The sequence below is a fragment of the Danio rerio genome, chromosome 8 (genome assembly GCF_052040795.2).
Source record: "Danio rerio strain M-AB ecotype USA chromosome 8, GRCz13ab, whole genome shotgun sequence".
NCBI classification, from domain to species: Eukaryota; Metazoa; Chordata; class Actinopteri; order Cypriniformes; family Danionidae; genus Danio; species Danio rerio.
Window position 1 is genome coordinate 22,594,118 of NC_141028.1, and position 21,035 is coordinate 22,615,152.

Below are 21,035 nucleotides of genomic sequence, written 5' to 3' on the forward strand. Positions count from 1 at the left end.
AACTTGTACGCTTGCAACTACACTTCTAGAGCTGTAGTTAGAAGCATAGTTCCTGGTTGTGTTTTATTCCCAGTTATCCCCCGTTCCCTATTCCTTTTAAATGTTCCAATATTTAAACTTGGTCATCTCTCTTTGGTGTATTTGCTTTTATTCAATTATTCAGTTTTAGTGATCTTCATTTTGACAACTGCGTTCCCTTTGCAGTGCACTTTGAAATCATTTATGCCAATTTGAATGCAGCCATGGCTCATGCCGAAAGCTATACAGTAAGTGACCTATTATTTAAAAGGCGAATGTACGTCTCTAAAGCTTGTGAAACAAATAATATATATATATAGCATACGCTAATGGTTTTTATTTGTAGGTTATTAATTAAGAATGTGACACGGGCCTGTTGGTTATAACATTTTGCAATGGTTTGAATGTCAAATTATACTTAAAAATAAATTAATAAATGACATAAAAAATAAATAAACAATATCCTACTTAATAATAATAATAATAATAATAATTATTATTATTATTAATATTAATGTTAAGTAGTTTTTTTCCATTTCTTAATAAATGACCTACTGTAAGTTACAACCATTAATGATTTAAATGATTTATATATGAGATTACATGTTAGCTAAGTGGGTTTATATTTTATAATACAATATGGAATATTCTCAAATAATTTTTGTAAAGGAAACATAAGCCCTATATGTGCTGTTTACATTGGGCTTCAGTTCAATTAATATGGAAAACGAGTGCATGTTTTTACAAAAACTAATATTAGATTTATTTTTAAATGCGTGTGCGTGTAAAACAATATAATTTGCAGAAAGAATTATGGATTTTTTTTTCTAAAGAAGTTGTTACTCCACCCCATTAAGAGCGTCATTACGGACATTTTACGTTATAGCTAACATGGTTCAAATGATAATTCTGCGACAGAGCAGCTCAGTTTTGGGAAATCGTTCTTTTCCCAAACAATGCATTGTACTATAATAGTTCAGCCACAATTTGCGTCGTTGTTTAAGAAACCCCAGTGCAAGCATCAAAATATTATGTTTAGCTAGAAATGTACCAAATTATTCTGCCAGTCATTTGGCCTTTTTTGGCCGAATAAGCAAAATGGCTGTAAATATGACCAGAAAAAAAGCTAAACGGCCCCATACTGTCCACTGGTGTTCCAATCATATGGCCATATACATATCTGCATGAACCGCACATGGTCACCAGAAAAGCAAAGTTTGCTAAATAATGTGCATACAGGATATTTCTACGTAGTAGACTTGTTTCTGTTGTTTGAAATATTGCTAGTGTGCTGTCATGGCAACGCTGGTAAAATGACGCCTCTCGACTGGTTCACTGTCACTAAAATTTTACTGTCAATAAAATGCCTGTTTTTTTTTATTGGATTGTATTTTTTATCAGTATTATTTAACTTAAAGTTAAAGTCTTGCAAAATTATGTTATTTAGTAAAGTATCAATCATAACTAGGCAAAATTTCATTTTTGCCCAATAATTTGCATCTTTATGTACAACATTATTAGCTTGACTCGAGAAAAAAAACATCATAATCATTATTTTTGGATGACCTAAGGGCGAGTAAATAGCCAGCAATATTCCATATTGGGGAGACTTTCCCTTTAAGATGTTTCCACGAAACAACAGTGCTTTTTATACACACATTTCATCGCCATCCATGGCATTTAGCTCTATAGCATTCAAAGCATATTATGATAAATAATTCTTTTCATCAATTGCAGTGTGTGCTTGGACAGAATTCAGGAAACTGCTGAAGTGGGTTAATGTGGCTTTGAGGGAAAATAAAAAAGGGTAAAAGAGTGAGGGAGGGGGTGAAAAGCAGATATTGCTCTTTTATAATGAGTAGTCCAGATGGCTTGAGGTTAATGTTAATGTTTGCCACATTGCAGCATTGTAGCAGAAAGCATATCATAAAAAAACGAAAGAGGGAGTGAGGTAAAATCGATGGGAGGGAGAGCAAGGGAAAGTGAGATTGCTGAAGGAGGGGCAGAGGCGGCCTCTACTGAAAAAAGGGCATGTGAGGACAGCTGCGCTACGTCACTGTTGTAATCTCTGTGCAGCGTGCTCTTCCTGTCTTACACACTCCAGTTAAATGGGATGGTATCATATTCGCTGTTTAAATACTGTATATATTCCTCATCACACCTGTGTATTTGATTTTGCATTGCATTTCATATTTATTTCTGATACACATTCAGTATAAAGGTGAAAGGAGTGCCGCATCACAGTCTTGGCCAATGGCACATGTTTTAAAGCCTTTAGACTTGTATGGAAGGCTATCAGGGCCAAAATGAATTTTTTTTTCATGTAAACATGCATAATATGAACATGTCAAACACATAAACAAACACAACAGCCAATGAGATTGCTGTATTTGAGACTATATTTGCATATTTGGTGTGGTGATACATTAGAAGAAACAAACACACTAACAGATGTCTTGTTTATACTGCCGTATTTGTATGAAAGTGTCAAATGTTATATTGTCATCTATCAAAACTGATGATGGAACTGTGTGTCCACACATAATGAAGAAATGCGGTGAAAATTGTCACACGATCGAATTTCACATATCCTGACATTTGGCCTAGATCACCTTCTATAGTGACATTACAGCTGACACTATCTGCTTGTTTGTATCAAGTGTTCTTCTTAGCCCACGTTATAAATGGCATCTTTGGAATGCCATACATTGCTCCATTGCTGTAGTGCACTGATTACGGTTTATACAGTTGTTTGTACACGGAGCGGGGAAGGGGGACCAAAGGGGGGCTGTTTCTACTAAATCAGATAGCGGGTTGGTTGCAGTGTGCAGTCAGTGTAATCAGAGAGAGCAGAGTCCTGGAGCAGATCACTGTCTGGCCTGATAATCGACCCACCCTGCAACCTGCACAGATGTGACGTGCTAGGCAAGACTCTCAGAGGGTGAGAAGAGGAAAAGGGGGGAAAGATATAACTGACATCCGTCAAATATATACGCAGGGGCATAGTAAGTGGGGGGGAAAAGGGTGACAGAGTGCATAGGGCTCTGGCAATTTAGGGCCTTCCCCTTTGTGGAATTGTTGTGCGTAGGGTCCAAAATTGCTGACTACATCCATGAATATATGTGACTGTTGGGTAGCAGTAGCTATTTTGCTCCATAGTTAGTAGCTTCACTAGTTTTTAAGTCATCAAGTCAACACAGGTTTTGTCATTTACAATATAATATGTCACAAATTAAGCTGGCTGTCCCATTTTTTTGACTTTGACTTTTATTATTATCCATAAGTCGAAATTTGGTCAACTGGCTTTGACTGGTTTGTAAATAAATCAAGTTTTTATATTATTTGCAAATATTTTTGTTAAATCAAACTCTGTTGCAAACATTTCACAACAAAAAAAAAACTGATTCAACTAGCTGTTTGCAAGCAAAGATCCAAACTGAAATATTGCATAAATATTTGCAAATAAAGCACCGTTTCCATCCAATAAGTCAAAAAGAATACAATCGTCACTTCCTGATAAACTGGCCCAAATATCAAAAAGAAAGAATTAATTTGTTGCAGCACAAGAAGCCACTGTGGGCCTTTTTACTTACATAATAAATTATTTGCACCTCAGAAGATGAAGCTAAAAGGCAATGAATGTGCGATGTATATTAGAATTGAGAGATGCTCTTTGGGAGCACAGAACACTTTCAAACTTTATGCGCATCTTGCACATTTTTTTTTTGTAATGTTCAAAATTGTGGGCATCACGGTGGCGCAGTGGGTAGCACGATCATCTCACTGCAGGACTGTCGCTGATTCGAGCCCCTACTGGGTAAGTTGGCATTTCTGTATGGAGTTTGCATGTTCTCACCGTATTCTCGAGGGTTTCCTTAGGGTGCTCCGGTTTCCCCCACAGTCCAAAGACATGCGGTACAGGTGAACTGAATAAGCTAAATTGGGCAAAGTGTATGAGTCTGAATGCAATAGTGTATGGGTGTTTCCCAGTGTTGGGTCGTGGCTGGAAGGGCATCCGCTGTGTAAAATATGTGCTAGATAAGTTGGCGGTTCATTCCACTGTGGCGACCCATGATGAATAAAGAGACTAAGCTGAAAAGAAAATGAATGAATGAATGAATGAGTTATATAGTTGGCAGAATTATTAGCCCTATTGTATAAATTTGTCCCATTTTGGCTTTTTTATTTCTTTTAAACAAATGCAGGTGCTGCTTGTCAACTTGACAAGGCTTCTATGTTCGTTCTTGATGTAAATTGCGAAAGAAATGATCGATCAAAGGTTTCTAATAAACCGATATGACAGTTTCAGGCACTGTGTGATGTGTGTGCACGTGAGTCAGATAGATTTCTCATCACACCGGCACTTAATGTTCCTCCATTTCGTGTCAGTGATGGGTCGTTCTTGAACGATTCGTTCATTTTGAACAAATCTTTAATTTGACTGTGAGTGGAGTGAATCATTCATTTGCGCATGCACACATTTGTGCAAGCGGAGCTCGCGTGCTGCTGCCTTAGAGTGGTCTGTTTCCCGCTGAATGCGCATGTGTGGCCTCAAACCATATCGATATGAACGATATTGGATAATACCGCATCGCGTTGGGGAATCAAATCGATATATCCCCATAACCCGATACATCGCCCAGCCCTACTAATCTGTATGTTCAAGTAATCAAAACATTGACTCAATAATGTCATGAAGCAATTGTACATTTTTATTGAGTTTAGGTGTAGTGGTTTATGCTAACTAATTTGTTAGGTAATGCTAATGTGGTCATGTTGTTAAGTATTATCAACAAGCCTAAGGTCAGTAAGTTGTACCTCATACTGTAGTGTCATCGTAGAGAGGCATGAAATCACTTTCCAGACCATTTTCATTCTCTGTTCCTTGGTGGTGGAATGATCTTCCCAAACAGATCCACAACACTCGGGTAATGTTCTGATGTTTTAGATTGCACTATTCTAAAGAATGTCTTAGCGATGTGTTTAACTCGTGTAAATCTGTTACATGAATGAACATAAATGTGAAAAAGGTCATATTAAGTCTCTGCATGTATATAATGTGCCATTTTTTGCTATCTTTTTGTTATTTTTTTATAGAAAGTTTAGCTAAGTTCTGTTTTTGAGGACCTTGCAGTTTACTCTTGCAGTTTGGGATGGATTCATGGTTTCTGTGTGTGTGTTACTTTTTCTTAATCTCAAGATCCACTAAGTCATTTGAGTTTTAAGGCCTACAGGGCAGTATTTGGATGAGTTCTGCAAGTCTGTAATTAACTTTTCTTTAACGCAATTAGATTGTTAAATCACTTTAATACAAATGTTTCAGTTTTGACTTCAAACCTTTGCTTTGAATAGACTAAACAATGAAGATTAATTGTGAGATCTCAGGGTTTGGCCGGCGCGGCCGTCGGTTTAGGTTTTCCAATCTTGCTGAATGAGGAAAGCCCTCATCAGTGCTGGACGAAGAGCTTGCTGGATGCAGCCAAGCCACACTGAAGCAGCGGAGACTGCCACGTGAGGGATGGACGATCCAAACCCAGAGACAGAGAGAGAATTAGACAAGACCAGTGTGTATCTGTCTCTCAAACCGCCTTCTCCACCACAATGCAAACCATCCGGGGTGGTTAGCACTCTCAGACATCCAGCCTGATGTTATGGTTCCCCCCAATTCACATGAGGGACAAACATGACATGACATGTGGCGCACACGCATGACAAACTCCTGACAGTGCAGTGGCAGCATTGTGTGATGACTTTATGAAGCTTTATATGTTAAATAACAGCTTAATGGCTGGTTAGAAGATATTTTCGTGATATTTTTTATAGTAAACAAACTGTACTATTTAATAACAAGCTGTAGAATCTTTGTGCTGGAAATTTCCACCTTTCTGAGCAGTTTCATTATTTGTCAACATGACACTGACTCCAGCAACGCTGCCCCCTTCTGGTGACACTAGCTTTTTGCATCAATCCTATATACACAGCCATGGTGAGTAGTGGCTGAAAGTCGTGTCTGGCCTAAAAAATGTCTTTCCAAACATTCTGATGTAGAAAATATGCATATTAAGAAATGACTGATATCAAACCATGTCATTTTATTAGCCCAATGTGTTGTAGTCAATGTAGTTTGATGCATCTAACCTGTTTTTGTCACTTTTAGAAAAAAATTGACTTTCTTGTTTTGGGAACTGTTTAGATCACATTTTACATTAGGATACAATTCTTTATATTGACAAATCATTTACTATCACTTTTATCTCAAATTCCTAACTTGCTACATATTAATCTTTATTAATATAGTTTTTTGGATTAAGTAGAATGGATTTGGATTATGTAGAATAAGATAAAAAATATTCTTTTAAGTATAAATAAACAGCCAATGTCTCAATAATAGGCAGGTGATAAGCCTCTAGTTAATAGTGGGAATTGCTATTTAAAATATAGTGTTACCCCAGAACAAGCCTTTACCAGAAATAATTTTGTCAGTTAACTACTGTACGCAAGTTTATTTTCCTGTCCCTAATATATAATGTTCCTTATATTTTAATGACATCATTAAACAATTAATTTTTTTACAAATGTGCCATCTGGGTATTACTTTTGCCAGCTACTGTTACACTGGCAAAATTGTAATATTGACTCTGGAAACCCTTTAAACAGTTGAGGAAAAATGAAAATTGCCATCATTTACCCTAATCTGTAGCACTTGACGTTAACACTTTGACTCATCCAATGCCGGTGCAGTTCAGCAGAGGTGAGTAACACAGTCACTATTAGACACTGTGGAAAAAATTAAGCTTCAATTATTATGATTTAGTTAATAGTTTGGTCACACTGGTCCCTTTGTTGAATTTAAGTTACATTGCATCTACATGCCAACTAATTCTCATTAAGTCTCATTAGTTAAATGTCTGTTGAAGAAGTATCCACAGATATTAGCAGACACAAATGGACCATAAAAAATAGTGTTACTAATAATTCCACATATTATTTTTTATCTTAGTTTCTCTTTTCATAATATTATAGGAATGTAACGAATCACTGACAATCCTAATGCACTGAAAAAAATTAATCATTGAATTTACCATTTTAGTTTAAGTTACAGTTTAAATGGGCTGAATTTATACAAAACAAATAGTACTATCCAAATTATTTTGTTTGTTTAAATTCAGCCCATATAGTTTGTTTGAGACTAGTTACCTTAAAAAATAGAATAAATCCAACAAATAGTTTTTTCAGTGTGGAATTTCGTATAAAAGTTTGTAATGCAGCACTGCAAAACCCAAAAAGTTAAGGAAACTCAAACCATTTGAGGAAACCGATTTCAACAAACTATTTAAGTTCAAAAACTAGTCCTAATGAGTACTGTGAACATAATCCATTTGAGTAAATGAAGCAATTTGAGCACAGTAAAACCCAATAAATGAAGAGAATTCAAACCAACTGAGTACTGTAAAAACCCAAAAGGTTAAGTCAACTCAAACCATTTGAGGAAACCAGCTACTACAAACCATTTGAGTTAAAAAAAACTAATTTATATGAGTACTGTGAGCTTACTCCATTTAAGTAGAAAGTAATGACGTATTTAATTAACTCATTACCTTAGTTTAAAACTATTTTCAAATGAGTAGAATTAACTTTCAGTCACATTTGAGTTAACTACACTCATTTGATTTGATAAAGTTGACTGTTTGGATTTACAGTGTGTGATCTGTAAATTATTTGCAAAGTAGAACCATAATCTATTCAGTACTCGCACGCTGTAGGAACTAATTTTAAATAATGGCCAGCGAAAATACTGAATGGTTAAAAACAACTCTAGAAAACCACTTTTCTTTATTGCTATAATATCAGCAAGAGACTTTGCTCTCTGCTGAACACAAACCAATACATTTTGAATATTCTCAGTGCTTGATATCCCATCAAGAGCATTAATTTTCATTCTGGGGACAACAGAAATTCATAACATCTACTTTTATACTCCACAGAACAATAAAATGTCTGGAACGACGCAAGAGTGAGCACAGGATGCCAGAATTGTGAAATGTTTATATAGGTGAAACGCAGGTTATCTTCCGTTGCTGTTGTGGTTTTTCTGTTGGATTGTTTGTGATTGGCTCTCCATCCTGTCCGATTCCGGTAAAGTCTGTTATATGTGGTAGAAAACGGGAACACGGGTGTCAGATCAGAAGGAGCTGCTGCCTCTCCGACCTCAGTGCAGGAAAATTCCTATTTATTATGGATCTCCGGCCGCATCGCTGGGCCCTACGAAACCGCAATTTGAAAAGAATCCTGTGCCGAGAAGAGACAGGGAGGGTGATGGAAGTAACCCAGAGGGTGAGGCCTCTGTGTTGAGGGTCCTGGCGCGACTCTGGCCTTGGAGCCCTCTCCAAACCAAACACCCTCCCAGCGCCCACCCAGACAGCCCTGCCCTGCTTCCACTCTCGAAATGGCCATGCAGGCAGAGCTGGGAAATGTGCCCGTCTGCCGTGACCTACTGTAGCCTCCACTCTCCCGTTAGCTCTGACGGCCAATTAGAGATGTCAGGGAATGTTTTGATGGAAACCCAAACTAAGTCTTTTCTCAATTCCATCCCCATAATCATGGAAACAGTGGATAGCGGAGGCACGAACTGGTAGCCGCTGAAGGCTTGCCCGCATGCACGTGATGTTGGAGCCGTGCTGATGTGCGTGAGCATCGAATGTACAGTACGGTACTCATGCACTTGTGTGTTCGCATAATTACTTTGTGCGCGTATGATGGCTTAACATCATAAGGAGACGTGCCAGCGTTTGCATACTCCGCATGGGTCCTCACAAATGACACGCTATGCTCAAATTGCAGAGAGAGCACTTTATAGCTGATCCAAAGGCTCTGGTGGGTGGTTTAAGCCATTTTATATAAATATATATTTTAATACGTCTATGAAACTCATCCAAAAATAACTTGAAAGGAATACGCCGTTCACATCTGGTTTTTATATTGCGGCTTTGCGGAAAAGCAGAAAAAATAGGAGCTTTATAATTCTTTTACTTACAATGCAAGTGAAGCCTCGGAGTGCCCTCTTCAACTGCAGCCTCAATAACTATTGTTGTTTAATGGCCCTCGGAGTCAGAAATGCTGGTTTGGCGCTCAACCAGTAGAGATAGTTTATTTCGAAAGCGTAACATGGCACTGTGGTAACCTTGAGGTTAATGAGACTCAAAGTTGTGGTTGTCACTTACTGGTTGTATTAATTCATTGTAAAAAGAGAGCAGATCAAGAGGCGATATGAGCTATCAAAAATGACATCATTTTTTTACTTAATTGTTTTTGCAAAGAATTGGCTAGTTAGTAGAAAAATTGTTATAGCACTTTCAGTTTAAATGTTAGAACTACATGACTTGACAAATGCAAATACAATTATGGAATTCTGTGATATTTATATATAAACACACATATATGAATATATATAAAAGTATATAAAAATGTGAAATTGATTAATATTTGATCAGATGTTAAATAAATGTCAAGTAGTTATCACAATATTGTAAGACTGAAGAAGGCCAGGAAGCGTTTAACAGTTCAAACTTGTCTTTTAATGAAATTTTGCAAACAGAGTAAACATACCGGTCTCGTCTTATGGAAACCTCTCTCTCTCTCCCATAATCAAGCCCCTTAAAGCCCCACATTACACAACATAAATACACACCAAAATATACCACTGGAACTTTAAACTTTTCTAGCATGCTACAGTATTTATTAGTGTCAATGATTTCAGATGTCTTTTCCTGTTTTTTGTGATCATTCTGTCACATATATTCAGAGAAACTCAATGTCTTTACCACAACCATTAGAATAAAAAGTCTGGTGTAACATGAACAAATTTTAATAGAGATGTTGCACTATTATACAGTAGATTGTATTTGTCAAAGTGATAATTAGTTTTTTTTTGCATTTGATTAGTAGAAATATTTTAAACACATTGGAAATCCAGAAAAACAAGAATTTGGGAGAAAATCTGGAAAAAATAAAAACAATTTTTATTAGGACTGTACAAAATGAATAAAATGAGACCATCCAAAAAATAACGACAGAAATAATAATTTATTTCAAAAAAATTTTCTTCATTTTTGTGTTTTTTCTAATTATCTTAATTGTCTAAATTGTCTGTAGTGTATGAGTGTGTGTGTGAATGTGTGTGTGGATGTTTCCCAGAGATGGGTTGCAGCTGGAAGGGCATCCGCTGGGTAAAAACTTGCCGGATAAGTTGGCAGTTCATTCCGCTGTGGCGACCCCGGATTAATAAAGGGACTAAGCCGACAAGAAAATGAATGAATTATATTATATTATATTATATTATATTATATTATATTATATTATATTATATTATATTATATTATATTATATTATATTATATTATATTATATTATATTACATTATATTGAGCCATATTTTGCTCACATTATGATAGAGTTTCCATACAATCACAGACTACAGGAACCATTTTTTGCTTTCTTTACCAAAAACAGCTTTTCCATGTGTTCTATGAGTTGAGCTAAGAGTTCATGGTGCTTCTGAGGTATCATTGTTAGGATTTAACATATGCAGTGTGTGTGTGTGTGTGTGTGTCTGCACCTGCACTGTGACTCTTGTATAGCCCTGTCTGTCTTTCTCCAGCTGGCAGTGATTTGTCCAGGCGTTCAGATTGAGCAAATAGCTGCAGTGTGTTATTACTGTCAGACTTGGGCAGCCCCATAATACCCCTCTGCCACAGGAAGCTGCAATCTTGCAGAAAAGGTCAGCTGGACCAATTACCTCCGCCTACCATTTTCCCCTTAGTGAGTCCCTCTCGGCGTCCCTCGCCCACTCCTTCCTCACGGGCCCCCCACAACTTAAAGACTGTCATTTGGATTTTGCAGCTGTTGGACGTTGTTCTCCTTTCCTTCTCTGTTGCATATTTGTGAAGGATTGTCCTCACTGAGGATTACATTTGAATGCTTTAGTTTTCCATTCTCATTGGGAATAGTGATATTTTTCTTTTTTTCTTTATTGCCTTTTTTTCTTTTTTCTTTTGGAGGCATTGATACCATTTTCAGAATAACTGATTTTACTCTGATACCCAAATCTTGAGGATCAGTTGATACTGATTCAATAATAGTGCAAATATCAATACTAAATGTTTGTTTGTGGAACTTTACAAAACTATTTTGCATGTAAAGCAACATAATCACAGTCAAAATTAGAAAAGTTAGAAAAGTGTGGAGTTTGCATGTTCTCCCTCCGTTCGCGTGGGTTTCCTCAGGGTGCTCCGGTTTCCTCCACATTCCAAAGACATGCGGTACAGGTGAATTGGATGAACTAAATTGTCTGTTGTGAATGAGTGTGTATGGATGTTTCCCAGAGATTGGTTGCAGCTGGAAGGGCATCCGCTGCGTAAAACATATGCTGAATAAGTTGGCGATTCATTCCGCTGTGGCGACCCCAGATTAATAAAGGGACTTAGAAGAAAATGAATGAATGACTCATATAGTTGGCAGAATTATGAGCCCTGTTGTAAAATTATCTTTTCTTAAATATTTCCCAAATGCTGTTTAACGGAGAGAAGATTTAACTGTAAACAAACTAGTTTTACTTAATAATTTCTAATATTTAATTTCTTTTGACATGGTGACAATAAATAATACTTTTTTTTTGTTATTTTGCAAGATACATGTATTCTGCTTAAAGGGGTTGTCTACTACGATATCATATTTTAAACTTTAATTTTTGTGTAATCTTTAAATGTAAGACGCTCAAAGTTCAACCGTTAAGAGGCCCTTGAGAGCATGCCTACAAAGATACCAGGAAATATAACAGGCCTAGGCTGCGTACGAAATTGCATACTTCCATACTATATAGTTTGCTAAAAACTGTATGCGAGCTGAGTAGTAAGTCTGAATTCATAGATGACTTATTACTTTCTGCAAAATTCTTAAGTGCACGTTAAATGCACTCTATGCAATCCCATGATGCACCATGAGATAATTCATGAATGGGAGTGAACTGGGTCAACGAAATCATGACAAAATGGTGGATGTAGTATGCCAAGTTTCATTCATACTGATCACATTCATACTGTTTAAACTCTCAGAAATAAAGGTGCAGGAGCTGTCACTGGGGGAAGTACCTTTTCAAAAGATACATTACTGTATTTGGACACAAAGAGTCCACAGTGGTACATCAAAGGCGCATATTAGTGCCCAAATTCACCTAAAAAGTACCTTTTGAGGGACCATAATGGTACCGCCCCAGTGACAGCTACTGTACCTTTATTTCTGAGAGTGTAAAATGTACTTTTCTAACAGTCAAGTAGTACATTTAGTTTCAAATACAGTACCTACTGAGTAGCTGGTGATTTCGGACGCTGCCCTAGTCTTTTTAATGTTAGCTGTGTAGCAGAATAAAATATATTTAAGCAATATATATATATATATATATATATATATATATATATATATATATATATATATATATATATATATATATATATATATATATATATTGCTTAAATATCATACATTATTGTCTTTATTAAAGTTTGCGCATTTGTGTAAGCCATAATAAATGGAACTCCACTCGTCCTTCAATCATCTGACTCTATGTAGGACACCAGTTTGCCGGACCACATAAAAGCGCAAGCTTCCTTCATTAAACGTCAGCTTTGCGGCATCGACCCTGTTCTCCTTACCTCAGCAACTTTACAGAAAGATTTAAGAGTAGATGCTCTCTTTCTCTCTCTCTCTCTCCCCCTCTCTTTTTCTCCTTCTTTTTATCTCCCTCTCACTCATGTACAGTTCTGCAGATTCCTTTCACTGATACTCGCCAGGCACCAAAAGCCAGTTTAAATAGGCTTTGGCGAGTAAATAAAATTGAGTTACTCTCCAGTTGGCCGATAACTCGATTAGAAACGGCAACATTTAAATTGAATTGTAAGAATGATAGTATGACCCTCACTGCAATACAAAGCTTTGTGTAAAGTATAGTAAGTTAAAATAAGCAAAATAAGAATAAATTAATGAAAATAGTGTGCTTTTTTTTTTTACCTCACCTCCAAATTCAGAAACTCAAAAACAGTAATGTCCCATAAGCAGCGCTCAGCACCTGGCTCTCTTACAAAAGCAAAGCCTCCTGTTATGTTTCTTTGCTGTTTTACCCTGGCTCCTGTCCATCCAAAGGGTCTGTAATGAATTTAGATGAACACTGATATTGGTCAGATATTAAGATAACCCATTAAAACTTTCCCCAGTCGATTGGTATCCATGCAGACCCGGAGGCCAGCGCAGTGGGCCAGACAGCTAAACGCTTTCAGAGACGCTCTCCTTCACACATGCTCTTTCTCAGCCTGACATTCCCATTCGCTTCTTCTCTACATGTTAAAGACTTATTGGCCTGCTGTGATGGCGATGGTCAGGATCAATAACTCTTAGCCCGACAGCTCACACACACACACACACTGGAGGAAAGAGATGCAGACTGAACAGGAAGGAGAGAAAGGGTTTTGTAGAGATTTGCATTCGGCGCATTTGTTCCTCCGTAGAAAACAGATCAGCAATGCAATCAGAGCCTTGAAACTGATCAGCGGCGTTGAAAGAGAGACAGGGAATGATATGCAGGGGAAAAAGAGGGAAATGTTGGAAGAGATATGATCGGAAAAACAGGCCGTGATGTCTGAGATACACGGCCATTGATTGGACTGTATTACATTATGGTGTGTGTAGCGTTATGTCGTGGGACACAGTGTATATTGGTGTTTTATATTGAATTGGGCATGCTCATTTGCTCTGTATATTTATATAGCCTTTGTCATCATCTTAAGCTCACAAATGCTCACTTGCAAAACCTACAAATTTGTGTTTATGTATTTCCTTATTGGGCTTCCTCCTGGTGCTTGGTTTCCCCCACAAGTCCAAAGACATGCGGTACAGGTGAATTAGGAAAGCCAAAATTTCCATAGTGTATGTGTGTGAATGGGTGTTTCCCAGTGATGGGTTGCAAACATAAAAAAATCATATGTAAAACATGTGTAAAACATATGCTGGATAAGTTGGCAGTTCATTCCTCTGTGGTGATCCCAGATTAATAAAGGGCAGGCATGTCTAAACTCGGTCCTGGAGGGCCGGTTTCCTGCAAAGTTTAATTCCACCCCCAATCCGACACACCTGGGCTAGCTAGTCAAGCTCTTACTAGACTTTCTAGAAACGTCTTTGCAGGTGTGTTGAGGCAAGTTGTAGGTAAAATCTGCAGGACACCGACCCTCCAGGACCGAGTTTGGACACCCCTAATAAAGGGACTAAGCCGAAAAGAAAATGAATGAATGAATGAATGAATATTTTTTTATTGGGTAGCTCAGTGGCTCGGTAGTTAACACTGTCGCCTCACAGCAAGAAGGTCGCTGGTTCGAGTCCCAGCATTTCTGTGTGAAGCTTTGCATGTTTCCTCCGGGTGCTCCGGTTTCCCCCACAGTCCAAAGACATGTGTTTCAGGTGAATTGAATAAACTAAACTGAAAAAAAATAACTCTTAAGATTTACTTTTAAAAATCCTCGTAACAATTTGCACAAACAAATTTCAAGTACATTTTACAATCTTAAATGTTAATTAATTATCTTTACTTTTGAGTCTTTATTAATTTAAATGAACCAAGTAATGTCATTTTCTTGTTTTAGCTGAAGGCATATTGCTTTTATCAATTTAGATAAATCTTATTAGTTACAAATTAGTACATTTGGAGCAAATTGGTTTATTTAAGACACACATTTCTACTTGAAGTGTGCTATTTCACTTTATTTCAAGCCAATTTATTTAGCAAGAGCAAATTTACTTTATTTATGCTTACTCATGTCAGTGCTAGTGTAAGCACAGCTATGATTTTCTAAGTGAAGCGTCAAACATTAATACTGATAATAAAAATGCCAAGACCCAAAGCATGAGTGCTGCTCTTCTGCAAGGTGGTAACCTTAAAATTAAAGACATACTCAAAACTCTTCTTAATCTACAAACTAATGATGATCAAACTCTAACAAGTCCTTCTCTCAAATTTAAACACCTAAGATTGCTTTTATTTTCAAAATAGTTTTCTTTTAATTCAATCGCTTGCAAAGCATGCTGGGAACTATCCATTGCAACATATTTTTTTATTACATTTACATTTACATTTAGTCATTTAGCAGACGCTTTTATCCAAAGCGACTTACAAATGAGGACAAGGAAGCAATTTACACAACTATAAGAGCAACAATGAATAAGTGCTATAGGCAAGTTTCAGGTCTGTAAAGTCTAAGAAGGAAAGTATTAGTAGTATTAGTATTTTTTATTTTATTTTTATTTATTTTTTTGGGTACAGTTAGTGTGATATCCAGAGAGGCATTTGCAGATTAGGAAGTGAAGTGGAGACTTTTTTTTTATTAAAGGGCCATGAAACCCCCTCGTTTCAGCAGGGTGTTTTCACACCTCTTCTTTGGAAAAAGTCAGAAAAGTGGGGGTGTCCAGCTCTGTTTAGGGGGGAGTGTCGGAGGAACTAAAGTAGGAGGGTGTGGGAGTGTCTATTTGGGCACGCGCGAGTTTCAGTCAAAATACACAGGAGAAAGGGATGGTGTTTAACCTACATGGACATCTGTAGTCGAATTATTTGCCAAATTATTAAATGTTGGACTTTAACTGCAGTTTGGCTCTTTCATTCAGGGAATTCATTCATGCCCCTCGCGACAAATGAGATATTTGATTCGAAGATCTGCTCTAACCGTGTATTTTTCATGCAATGTTTGATACCGCACGGCGAATGAGAGAAAAAAAAACTCTGCATTTCCCGGAAACTTAGATGCACACGGCAGGTAGCGTCCGAAAGCCGCGTGTGTTATTCCGGTCACAAAATGCGGTGCTAACATGTTTGCACTCAATGCAATAGTTAACTTATTTGATACGAACAAACTGAATATACAAAGAGCACTGGTCGCTCACTTACCAAATCTGTAGAGACAGAACAATCACCAGCAACTAGAGCCGCGTCTTTATGAAGAGAAGACTACATCCGTAATCCGGATTTCAGCGTTTGCAGATGAGAACAGCTCTCAGGTAAACAATAATCCCCCTTAGACACGTAAATTATTGTTGTCGAGCGTCGCGTACTCTGTAATCCACACGTGATCCAGATAAGCTCTCACAGAGAGAAAATGAAAACGAAACTTAATGGCAGCAAACTGTAAAAGCAACACTTCACGCTTGTTTTGCCCACACAACGTGGCGTCTCTGTGGTGTAAAGACGGTGACACTAATGAATATTAATGAAGTTGCACAATAGAGCGCGCTGATTGGTTTGAACCAAGTCTTACTCATGCATTAATGCAACACACTGTAAGACGTAATAAGACACACTCTGGCACAGACGCCCAGTCTGCACGCTGGAATACACGCTATTATGTCATGACCGTGACGCAGCTTCAAAAATTTGTTTCAAACAGGAAGTACGAATTTGCTTGAAATAACGCAAAAACAACCAATTTACACTTTTTAGTGAAATATAGGTGTCCTAATAGTGTTCTTAGCAGTGTGGGACACATATATGACTGTCAACAGCTCAAAAAATGTGTTTTGGTGTTTCGTGACCCTTTAAAACTTACTTAATATTGCTAGGTTTGTGACGATATTTAAATGTTACGAGTAAATTAATATTTAACTTTTTCCATTCATTTTATTTATTACATGAAGTAAATGTGTAAATATTAAATATGTACTTAGAAAATTCTAGTTATCCTTGACACTTAATAATATTACAATTTAAAAATTATGAGAGTCAATTTATTAGCTTTTACTACACTAAAAACTCATTTCTTTCAGTGTGTATGTTTGTGAATGTAAGAGTGTATGGGTGTTTCTGAGTACTGGGTTGCAGCTAAAAGCACATGCGCTGCGTAAAACATATGCTGGATAAGTTGGAGGTTCATTCCACTGTGGCGCCTCCTGATAAATAAAGGGACCATGCCGAAAGAAAATGATTGATTGAATGAATCTTCTTTTATTGTTGTAGTTTCTGTATATTTTTTGGTCACCAAGACAGTTCCTTGTGTATACAACCATCTTGGCAGTTAAATTGTGATTCTGATGTATTGTTTCAGGATACACCAGTCATTTTTTTTTATTTCCTTTTTTTTTTTAAGAATGGGCCAATACCAAGTGTGCCGCAAGCCTACGTTTGAGTGAAGGTTTCGGCCGTTAGATCGCCCCCTGGGGGCTGGCTGCAGTACAAGTTATAAAGCCCGCCTCCTCCGTGTTAATGAAGGAGACTTGAGCCCAAATAAAAAAAAATATTACACTTGCAATAAAATGTCCCGAAAGATAGTTCTGGTCGATTAAGGCACTGGTTATTGTGCTGAAATAGGTGCAGATCTTCATTTTTGTAAACTGTTTTTAGCAGTAATTTAATGCTGGGCGTGTCATCGTGATTGACAGCTGTGATTGACAGTTTCTCAAAGCGCGGCGTCTGAGCTTCGGCAGGAGACTGAAGTAGACTGAAATGTTATTATTCGATTTCTGTGTTATTTTACCATGACAAAATGAGTTCAGCAGTAAACTATAGTTTCTGACATACATGATCCTGGTGGAACACTGTTTATTCGCTAAGTTCAGGGCTTTTTTCGGGCTTTATTAGTTTGCTGATACACGCCTAGCCACCCAGATAGCAAAACACAGTTCCGGCTAGATTCTCGCCTGCCGGAGACTTATCTCTTAGAGCTCAGACTGACTAATGTTACCTCTGCTGGACCTACTCCGGATGCCTGGACTCACTACCCAATTCCAGCCCGAGTCAATCGAGCCAGATGCGGCGGCCGAGCGAGCAGGCGCTGCCGCATGCGAGCCGGAATCAGCCCGCGACGCCGCGAGTAACTTAAGTTATGCGCTGCGGCCTGGAGCTGGCGCGATTGAATATATAAAACCCTCATATTTGTTAACGTTATTACATCCATTTGTGTTGATATGACAGCAAACGCATGCTGAGAAGTTCGGGGGGCGTAGTTGATTTTACATAAAGCGTTTGATTGGAAGCTCGACTCTGCTCATTTTCGCGGCTCCTCCTCTGGCTCCATCAGACAATCCTTCTGCGCATGTCTGGCTCCAATTTCAGCAGTCTTTTGCGACAGTTTGTGCCCGTCAAGCAGGCGTTTTGCCCTCAAGGCGTTCAATGGGAAAAAGGGCTGTCGCGTCGTCCATATTTTTTACAGTCATTGGCCAATACAGATTGATTTTCTTTTTTTTTTTCTTTAAGCAGGATACCAGAAAATAAACAAGATGTTTATTTGCCCCATCACAGTAGTTACCCCTTTACACAAAGCAGCACTGTGCTTATAAACACCTCTTTAGAAAGCATTAAACTGAGATTAACTAACCCATTTGGAGATCAGTCAGTTCCCATCAGAGATGCATTCATATCAACCCCAAGCCCCAATTCAATATTTACAGTTTTCTTCCAATATTTTCACAACAGTGATCTTGCTTTGTCTGGTTCAGTATTTTCTCTATTTTGCTTGTACATGCTAACATGCATCCATCTTCAGCTTGTCCTGTCAATGACATCTGCTAACATCCCACTTACAGACTGTACACTCCTTTCCCAAGATATGATTTGTGTGGAAACAGTACAGCCCAGATTAGTATGGAGGTTAGAATAAAACCTTTCTGGTTAATTCGATAGGAAGTGAAGATTTTATTTAAACGAAGATTTAGAAATGGCATAATAACAAATGGCATACAGGTTAAGTGTCAAAATGAAAATCTACACACCATAATGTAATACAGTCCAATATTGTGCCACATCTGGTTGTGCTTGTGATCTGAAAATGTCTTCATATGGTACTGATTGATTAATATCCATCATGTGTTCATCACCTTCTAATTAGATATAATTGATAAATGTTATTACTGCTTTAAAAAAAAAAAAAAATGGAAATTTTTGTACCCAGTCAGTGTCTTTTCAGTGCTCATGTGCCAAAAGACTAAAAGGGATTTGAAGCCTATTGACACAATCATTTTATTTTACATTTATGTAAATGCTGTTTGGATTCATCTGTTGGAATAAAGTAAAGAACTTCTGTATCTACATTATGTATACTGTATATGAATAATTTCTATATGTGCTACCTGAAAGATCTCCATTTAGCCTAATTTTTTAGCAAAAGATCACAGAAAGTCTTATTTTCTCTCTTTAATGAGGTCATTTAGCTTAGAAGTTACAAAAGTTGGGTAACACTTCAGTTTCAATACAATTCTCACTATTGACAACGAATGGCTTATTACCTTTTTGAGATATTGTCTATTTAGTTGTGCTTATAAAGTAAATATTCTGCATCATCTTATTCTACATCCCAATCATACCCCAATACTTACATTAAATCTACTACACCAATACCTAAAACTACTACCTTAAAAACTATTAATAAGCAGCAAATTAGAAGTTTGTTGAGGTAAAAGCCATAGTTAATGGTTTGTTAATAGCAAGAATTGAACTTTAAAACAAAGTGTTTTCGACTTGATAACCATGACAGCCATGTTTTAATAAAAGACTAACTTGATATTGGTGAATTTCCTCTTGAATATCAAAATGAAAATAAATTAATACAATAATGAGTGTAATGTTTAGCATATTTCTAAATTAATATCCATTTGCATGTTGTTTTTGTCGTTATTTTTAATACCAACTTTTGGGTTGTTGTGGGATTTATAATTTAGTTTTTTATTTTTATTTTTTTAAGATTTTAATACTGTCCAAATCAGTGATCTCATCTTGTGTTGTTCTGCATTTTATTGCATTGTTCTGTTTTGTTGTGTTGTGTTTTGCTTTACGAAAGCCTGGATTGAATCTGAACTGCATTTATATTGAGCACTCAGTTCTAATCAGTTCAAGACTTGTTTTGGCATTGGATCTTTCAATGATTGCCTTGAATTTTAGGGCTCAGAATTTGCAGCATGGATACATTTTGGTTATCCACTCTTTAAATTCAAAACAAGAAATTAAACTTTTTTTCTTTATTTCTTATTTTAAAAAAAGTGTTTGGTACTTGCTGTCCCATTACTAAAGACTTACAGAAGTGCTATTATTGATCACCATGATCAAGTCAAGTCGAGCTTTATTGTCAGTCCGTTACATGTGTGGACATACATAAAAGTACATGTTTCTTTATTTGCCTTGATCACAATATAGAGACCACTTAAAGTTATTCTTAATGATTATTTTATTCTGTAAAGGTCTGATAAGATTTCTTCCAAGATATCAAATACAAATATTGTCAATTTTCCTGGTTGGAATAACAAATGTTGTTGCAACAGCAATTCAGGTTTATTCCAGCAAATAATAACTTTTCTGAATTTAAAACACTACTATTGTGTTGTCTAAAATGAACATAAACATGTCTGGAAACAGCATAATTTTATGGTTTGGTTTAAATTTGGACAAAAAGACATCAGTAGTTTACTGGGTCCTTTACACTTTATATATTTTTGGCCTTTATTAATACACTCACTGGCCACTTTATTGGGTACACCTAACTTACTTAACACTATTCTTGACTTGATAGTACCAAGTTGGACACCATTTTGCCTTCAGAACTGCCTTAATCCTCCATGGGATAGATTCAACAAGGTACTGGAAATATTACTCAGGGATGTTGGTCCAAATTGACATGATAGCATCAAGCAGTTGCTGCAGATTTGTCGGCTCTCATTCCACCACATCCCAAAGCTGCTCTACTGGATTGAGCTCTGGTGACTGTGGAGGCCATTTGAGTATAATGATCTCAACATTGTCATGTTCTAGAAACCAGTCTGAGATGACTCGCGCTTTATGACATGGCGCTTTATCCTGCTGGAAGTAGCCATCAGAAGATGGGTACACTGTGGTCATAAAGAGAGGGACATAGTCAGCAACAATACTAGGCTGTGCGATAGACATCATGCTAAATTGGTACTATTGGGCTCAAAGTGTGCAAAGAAAATTTCCCCCATACCTTTAAA

General features: G+C 37.1%; 1 protein-coding gene and 2 long non-coding RNA genes across 34 annotated transcripts in view; 2 read left to right on the forward strand and 1 right to left on the reverse strand.

Moving 5' to 3' along the window:
- Positions 1 to 21,035, forward strand: part of nfic (nuclear factor I/C) — a 223,466-nt gene that overhangs the window by 134,793 nt on the left and 67,638 nt on the right. The window lies entirely within an intron of this gene.
- On the forward strand, positions 529 to 2,325 carry LOC147835564 (uncharacterized). The gene is made up of 2 exons (XR_015497827.1): positions 529 to 749; positions 947 to 2,325. It is a non-coding gene; the product is annotated as an uncharacterized LOC147835564 (long non-coding RNA).
- Positions 7,182 to 9,011, reverse strand: LOC147835565 (uncharacterized). Its single transcript, XR_015497828.1, has 2 exons — positions 7,500 to 9,011; positions 7,182 to 7,458 (listed from the first exon to the last, which is right to left on the reverse strand). It is a non-coding gene; the product is annotated as an uncharacterized LOC147835565 (long non-coding RNA).